Here is a 7,129-nt window from a genome sequence, read left to right as displayed (position 1 = left end):
CACACACACACACACACACACCAAAATATCATAAAGGGATCTCAACACTGCTACGTACCCAGCACTAATTTCTGATTTGGGTCTGTTTTCCAATTAGCATGCAAAGCACCCTTAGGTTCTGCCTATCTCTGAGGCCTGCCTATCGTTTATTCCTCTCCCTGGAAAAATACATCCTAATTATTGAGTGGGTGACAGAGCTCTAGTGTGAGCAGAAATTTTGTTTGTGTGTTTGCATCTGGGACAGGAAGCAGAGCTCACAGTAGAGGTGATTGTCCCTATCACTAGCCGGGACTCTTCAGGCTGTCCTGGGGCAGGGGGTTCGCCACTGACAGGGTGGCTCCCAGTTGTGTTGGAGAGACTGAAAAGTCCTACTGAGGTGACCTAAGTACGAAATACTAATACTGAACACTTACCTTTTGTACAAACCGAAGGAACTTAGGCTGACGTTCATCTAGACAATGATAGCGTGTGGGTTTTCAAAGAGTGTGACCAACTTCACACCAAACAAACAGTAGGTTATCTCTTGCTGACAGTTACTATGGGGTCAGCAAATGAGGTGGTGGATCAAATCCAGACACGACAGACTGTGCAAACAACATGCCTCCCTCAGTGTCACTCCCCTGCTGTCCACAGCTGCCGTCTCCTGGGATGTGGAGTGGGACAGAGTAGGTGTTCAAGCACCTGCTGACTGCTGGACCGTATCTGGCCCTTTACGGGAATGTTCGGCCACCTCTGCTTTAGACAGATTTATGTAGCAGTCATTCAGCAAATCTGAAGGCAGAGCACCATGGGGACACACACACACACACACACACACACACACACACACACACACACACGCTTGGGGAGCAGGGGAAGATGGAGCTGTATTCGAAGCTTGCTTTAGGTGCTCATTCAGCAAGGACTCGCCATGTCCACTCGGTCAGGTGCTGTGGCTGGGCAATGAGGGAAGAGGGTGAGTGAGGCACGGTCCTCCACTTTCAGGACATAATAATCAACCAGCTCTATCAGTTAGAAGTGTAGGCTAGGGGAGAGTTGCTTCCTGTGGCTCAGTCCCCCCAGTCGTCCTCGGGTCTAGTGATAATCTATGCGGTTGCCGTGCAGTTCACCAGGGACAGTTTATAAAGCTAGCAGGGTGCCTGGCACAAAGGAATGACCGTGACTATTAATCATCATCTTACCTTCAGAAATAATAAAAATGATGGCAGGGCTCAGTGGTGGCCCAGGCTATTCTGTGCTGTAGAACCTGGTCCCTAACTGTACATCCTAAAGCAATGGAGGTCACTGTCCTTCTCCCAATGATAGCTTCTCTCATTTGTCGCATCAATTATAAAATTCTTAAAGCCATCAAGACCCTTTGAATCTAAGAAAGTTTAGAATATGATTGCTGGGAATCATCCAGTGAGCCTCTGTGGTGATGGCAACAACCTCTGCCCGTTCTGCCTCACACAGCTGCAAGGAGCTAAGGTGGCCCTCTGAGAACATGAGCTCTGGTGCCTGTGACCGAAGTGCGGTTTTTAAGTTGTATTTGATTTTCCTGTATTCAGATTAAATAGCCCCACGTGCTATGGCCTGGATATTGATTGGCACCATAGATTTAAGTTATGTGTTTTTAAAATGGGTTATTTGCCTTTGATAAAATCATGATGGTTAAATCAAACTCACTCTTCAAGCATGTGCCCAAACCAATCACACCTTTAAAATCAGACTTAATTATCATCAGATCCTCTCAAAATTTCTCCCAAATTCTGCATCAAATTATTTGCTTAGTTAGTTGATCCTAAAATGGGGGGAGGGCAGAGAGAGAGAGGGAGGGAGGGAGGGAGGGAGGGAGGGAGGGGGGGGAGGGAGGGAGGGAGGGAGGGAGGGAGGGAGGGAGGAGAGAGAGAGAGAGAGAGAGAGAGAGAGAGAGAGAGAGAGAGAGAGAGAGAGGTGTTGCAGAGTTGCTAGCTCGGCATCTCTAGGACCGCTAACATCCAGGATGGCTGTTTGGAGACACTCTTCCTTATTTCAACTCACCTAGGTTATTGGCGAATTCTTACATGAATACTGGCAATAATGATGATTTCTGTCACCAGGTGTAGAAGGATTCTCTTGCTGGGAGTCCTTTGGGATCAGTTTGGCCCCTAGCCCTTTAGTCGCTTACCTCAAACCTGCAATTCTCATCATCTTTGGCTATGGACACAGGTGACAAGGGCAGAGAGCCGCAAAGGGACGGCAGCGTGCACAAGCCTGGGGGATGACACTGGGTTCTCAAAGGGACAGCAGCGTGCATAAGCCTGGGGGATGACACTGGGTTCTCAAAGGGACAGCAGCGTGCACAAGCCTGGGGGATGACAGTGGGATCTCAGAAACTGGTAAACTCTAAGGGAAACATTTTGACATGAGCTAATGTTTATCAACTGAGTAGGTTGCATCGTGTTGCATCAAAACTGGTGTGCTCTCCACATAATGAAGTCTGGGAATCTGAAATGCCCGAATGATCTTTTCTCCCAATCACTCTAGTCAAGAGCCTCCTTTCATTGAAGCAGCCAACAATTCAACACTTCCTTTTGGGATGTGATGAAATGGCTCAGTTGAAACAGCCGTTCCTACATATTTTTATTTCTGTGTATGGATGCTGTGTCTGCATGTGTATCTGTGCCATGTGTTTGCCTCCTGCCTGTGGAAGCCAGAAGAGGGCATCATTCCCTGGAACTGGAGTTTACTGACCATGGTGAGCAGTCATATGGGTGCTAGAAATTGAACTGGGGTCATCTGGAAGAACATCCAAAGCTCTTAACCATGGAGCCATCTTTCTAGCCCCGAAACAGACAATTCTTAGTAACCGACAGGCTTGGGTGGCCATCATCAGCCCCCTTCTCTTTCTTTCTTTGTTGAGTATCTCCTGCTTCTTCAGTCAGAAAGAGAACGTTCGTTATTCTGCGTGGATCTCCAGTAGTCGATTATAGGCTTAAAGATGTGATGGGACCTTCTGCATGAATATTTGGACTCAATGCAGGATGGAATGAGTCATCTTGTGTGTGCACAGATGTGATGTGACATGGATGTAGGTCCAGTTAGACCCTAGGATGGTTTCAACTTGCATCCAAGTTTGAGGGTCACTACTAAGTGACTCAGGACCACTATAGAGAGCTGGGTAGGACTGCGGTACCTTCAAAGAGCCCTTTGGGGAAGTTACTCTCATGGTGCTGTCAAAAAAAGAGCAGAGGCAGATGGGCACTGACAAAGTCTTCTCCAGTACCTCGCAGCACCTCAGGGTGCCTTAGGCAGAGGAGATCTGCACATCAGAAAGCTAAGCTCCACCATGCTCTAGGCACTGAGCCCTTATTTACATGAGAGACACAGGACTTTTGGTGAGACTGGGGCTGTTCCTGCCTCTCAGGTGCACGATTGGCTGGCTTGAGTTAGCTAGTGCGGGGAAGTGGAAGCACTTGGGTAAAGGTAGCGATTTGTCAAAGACTGGGCTGCCAGGACCCATCAGCTGAGTCCTCTCGTTACCTAGAAGTGTTGTGTATACTTTGCTTTTCAGAGGAAAGGGAGACTCTTCAGACGACATGCACATGGCCACTCAGGAAGCAGCCTCTGCAGAGTCCTCTGGGGACACACCGTGCACTGGAAATTGGGTTTGAGACTGACAGCGGCTGGGTGTGGGGCTCGAGCAGCAGGTTCCCTGGAGCTACTCTTCTCCTGCGATCGATCCATGCAGGGACTCCCCAAGGAGACCCTCAACATCTGTTCCTGCCCTGCCTCCCAAGTTAGGAGCAGCTTGCTTGTGATCTGAGCCTCCTATGGGGAGATGACTGTACGGGTGCTGCTGTACTCGGAAGTGACCATATGTGCCACCATCTTGCCGCCATCTGTGGCCAAAAGCAATAGCATCTTGACCAGACCCAGGGTTCAGACTTCCGGCCAGCTGCTTGGATTCAACCAAATGAGTCCTCCCCTGACCTGCAGGATGTCTACAGACCATTTGCCTGCAGGGCCACTCTGTAGGTGGCGATAGTCATCCCCAAGCCCCACCTCCAGATTTTCTGCAGCCAGGCTGTCCCAAGGAACTGGATTCTCCTGAGCCCCAGCACCAATGCCTAAATGGGGCCATTTCCTACCTTCCTTGTTTTCTCAGGCATGGGGACACTGCTCAGACTCTTCCCTGAAATGAGAGATGGTCTTCAGAGTACAGGAAAGGGAGACACTGGGTGCAGGACTCTGCCTATAAACCCCTACTTCTGTATTACGAAAACTGTGTTTATAAACAAGGTCTAGAGTCCTGTATTGTCACATAGACAATTGCACTAATAAAAGACTTGCGGGCCAGATTATCTCCTGCACTGGTCATCATCACCACTCTCCCCTTGGCTTTGCACCAGCCTTTCCAAAACCAGACGCATTATCCATAACCCACCAGCACGCTGTGTTTGTCACGGACTGTCGGCATCAGTGTACCATGAACTGTCGAACTGTCCCTGGGTCATAACTATTTTCCTGTGTTTTTCATCTGATATTAAATCAAGGTTAGATGTACCGACGGGATGAACACTTCTGTGATATAAATGCTTTTATAATAAAGCTTTATATGCAGCTCGAGTACATATTTTCCTTTTGTCTAGTTAGATAGGAAAAAAAAATCACCATCCTCAGATCTTCATTAAAATCGTGTTATACTGTTAGCAAAACAAACAGAAAAACATTTGACATATTTATGTGGTGATTACATTAAAAAACATTACTTCCCGTCAGTCTTCCTGATTGTACCCAGCCATCTGTGCTTGTAAAAATTAATAAGGAACAATGGCTATCACAGGCCATATGCACACGGTTGTTTAGTGGTGATTAAGCAATAATCTCCGAGCAATCACTTGTTAGCTACGGTAATAACTTAAAGGTAATTATTTCATAATAAATGATAATCAATTATTTATAAAAGTAATAATAGTTTTAAATTTTTTCCCCTAACCTTTGTAAGTTGCCCATGGCTGTAGGCTGTCTCAGATGCTTTGTTGGGAATTAGTAATCCTGTTGTGTTAATGACAAATTTTCCACAAATCAAAGTCCTGGCTATGATCTATTAGATTTTTAATACGTATTTATAGCATTTTCAAAGCTGTGATTGCTTGGAATACCTCATCCACCTTATTATTTAAAACAAATGTCTTTAATAAGACTTCTTGTGAAGTGTGGCGCGTGGTTGATGCAGCGAAGCACAGCGTAAACACCGAGACAGCGGTGCTGTGGCCGGGGTCGGAGCCCGGGAGCTGAAAGGGGACTTGACGTGCCGTGTGTGGAAAAGCCACACGAGGCGCCTGCTTGTCCCCACGTGGATCTCACGTGTGTGTCACTGCCAACTTTAACATCAGGTGGCTTCCCAGCCCCGTCGAGAAGTGAGGCGTAGCACAGACTGGTGGGGTGTATCCTCCTAAATCATGTCTACCTAAGGCATAAACAATTTTGAAAATGGACAACTACAGCAAACATTTTGTTTGCTTTTTAATACGGACAGAATGGGGGCGAGGGAAATGGTACTAAAGCTGGCCTTTCTGGATCGGCATTGGAGGAGGAACATGCTGCCTCTCCTTGGCTCCTCTGGTGACAAAGAAAGTCACACAGTCCCACACGTTACTGCTTCTCAGTTGGGGATGATTTTGCATCCTGGGGACACAGGGCCAGCAGGTCCTGAGACACATTTGGATGTCACTCATGTGAGAGGGTGGCTCATGGCAACTTCCGGGTGGACAAGAAGGATGCAGCTCAGAACCCTGAAAGCAGGACAGCTCTGAAGAATTACCTGAGTGAGATGCCCAATGTGCCAAGGCTGGGGGTCCCCAGCCTCCAAGAGTGCTTTGTAGTTAATCTGCACAGGAATAAGAGCAGCTTTAAATATCACAAAGCAGAGCCGGGCGTTGGTGGCGCACGCCTTTAATCCTAGCACTCGGGAGGCAGAGCCAGGCGGATCTCTGTGAGTTCGAGGCCAGCCTGGGCTACCAAGTGAGCTCCAGGAAAGGCGCAAAGCTACACAGAGAAACCCTGTCTCGAAAAACCAAAAAAAAAAAAAAAAAAAATCACAAAGCAGGATTAAAAGGCCCCAGTGCTGATACCCTTGCCTCCTTTCCTCTTCCACAAAAGAATATTTCTGAAAGCTGACACTTCTCCACACAAGATCACACAAGATGCGACATCAGCCTTGGACAAACACTTAAACTTCTTCTGGCTGCATTATGCAAAACAGCAAATACCATTATGGAAGAAAGCGAGTAAATTACGAGATCATCCAATGGGTGCAAGTGAGCACAAGGTGAAGCTCCCACACTGACCGCATGATGCAGGGATAATGGACCAGAAATGCCCCATCAGGGAAGCCCTGTGTTGACCCCCAAAGGGCAGAAGAAGCCACCTGCCCCTGCCCTGCCTGCATGAGCACTGCCAGGCATTGCTCCCCTGAGGAAGTTCACATGACCTCCACATTAAGGTCCCCGCAGCTTCTCTCTGGGGGGCCCAGGGCGAAGAGCCTGCTCCACTGCTTCCAGGTGCCTGCGAAGAATACCCATGCACAGGGAAGCTAGGGCTCCCACGGCGGGAATCCACACGGAAGGACCACACTGTTCAAAGGATGCCCGTTCAGATTCCACTACCCCAGGGACCACGCAGAGCCAGCAAGAGATATGTGGTTTGTTTTGGAGATTCAGGTGCAAGAATGGGTGAATCCCAACACTTTAGAGTCGAAAGAGATAGCGGCCATGTTGGGGCTGCTCTTAGCTCTCCCCAACTTCTCTTGCATCTTCATTCAGCTTAGATCTTAAATCTATCCCTTCCCTCCCTCCTTCCCCTGTCTTTCTCCCTCCCCCTTCCTCCCTCCTTTCCTCCCTCCTCCCTTCTTTTCTCCCTCCCTCCCTCCTTCCTTTCCTCCCTCCCTTCCTCCCTCCCTCCCTCCCTCCCTCCCTCCCTCCCTCCCTCCCTCTCTCCACAAAGAATGTCTGCTTTACTGGAAGTTCTGTTCTAGAATCTTGGAATGAACAATAGGCAACAATCCAAGTATGTATCTTTTTTTTTTTTTTTTTAGTACTTGGGAGAAAAAAATTGAGCAAAGTAATAAACCTCGGGGGTCTTCTGTGTACACAGACCCAGGCGCCGA

General features: G+C 48.1%; 1 long non-coding RNA gene across 2 annotated transcripts; it reads right to left on the bottom strand.

The window, feature by feature from the left end:
* Positions 1 to 825: 825 nt before the first annotated feature.
* LOC143269087 (uncharacterized) lies at positions 826 to 6,828 on the bottom strand. 2 transcript variants are annotated; one of them, XR_013045430.1, is made up of 4 exons: positions 6,455 to 6,828; positions 5,786 to 5,851; positions 2,147 to 2,279; positions 826 to 935 (listed from the first exon to the last, which is right to left on the bottom strand). It is a non-coding gene; the product is annotated as an uncharacterized LOC143269087 (long non-coding RNA). The 2 variants fall into 2 exon arrangements; XR_013045431.1 differs by lacking the exons at positions 826 to 935; positions 2,147 to 2,279 and adding an exon at positions 5,475 to 5,581.
* Between the last annotated feature and the right edge of the window lie 301 nt (positions 6,829 to 7,129).

This window comes from Peromyscus maniculatus, chromosome 17, assembly GCF_049852395.1.
Source record: "Peromyscus maniculatus bairdii isolate BWxNUB_F1_BW_parent chromosome 17, HU_Pman_BW_mat_3.1, whole genome shotgun sequence".
Classification (NCBI taxonomy): Eukaryota; Metazoa; Chordata; class Mammalia; order Rodentia; family Cricetidae; genus Peromyscus; species Peromyscus maniculatus.
Note: the sequence above shows the minus strand (reverse complement) of the source record. Positions and strands in the feature narration are given on the sequence as shown.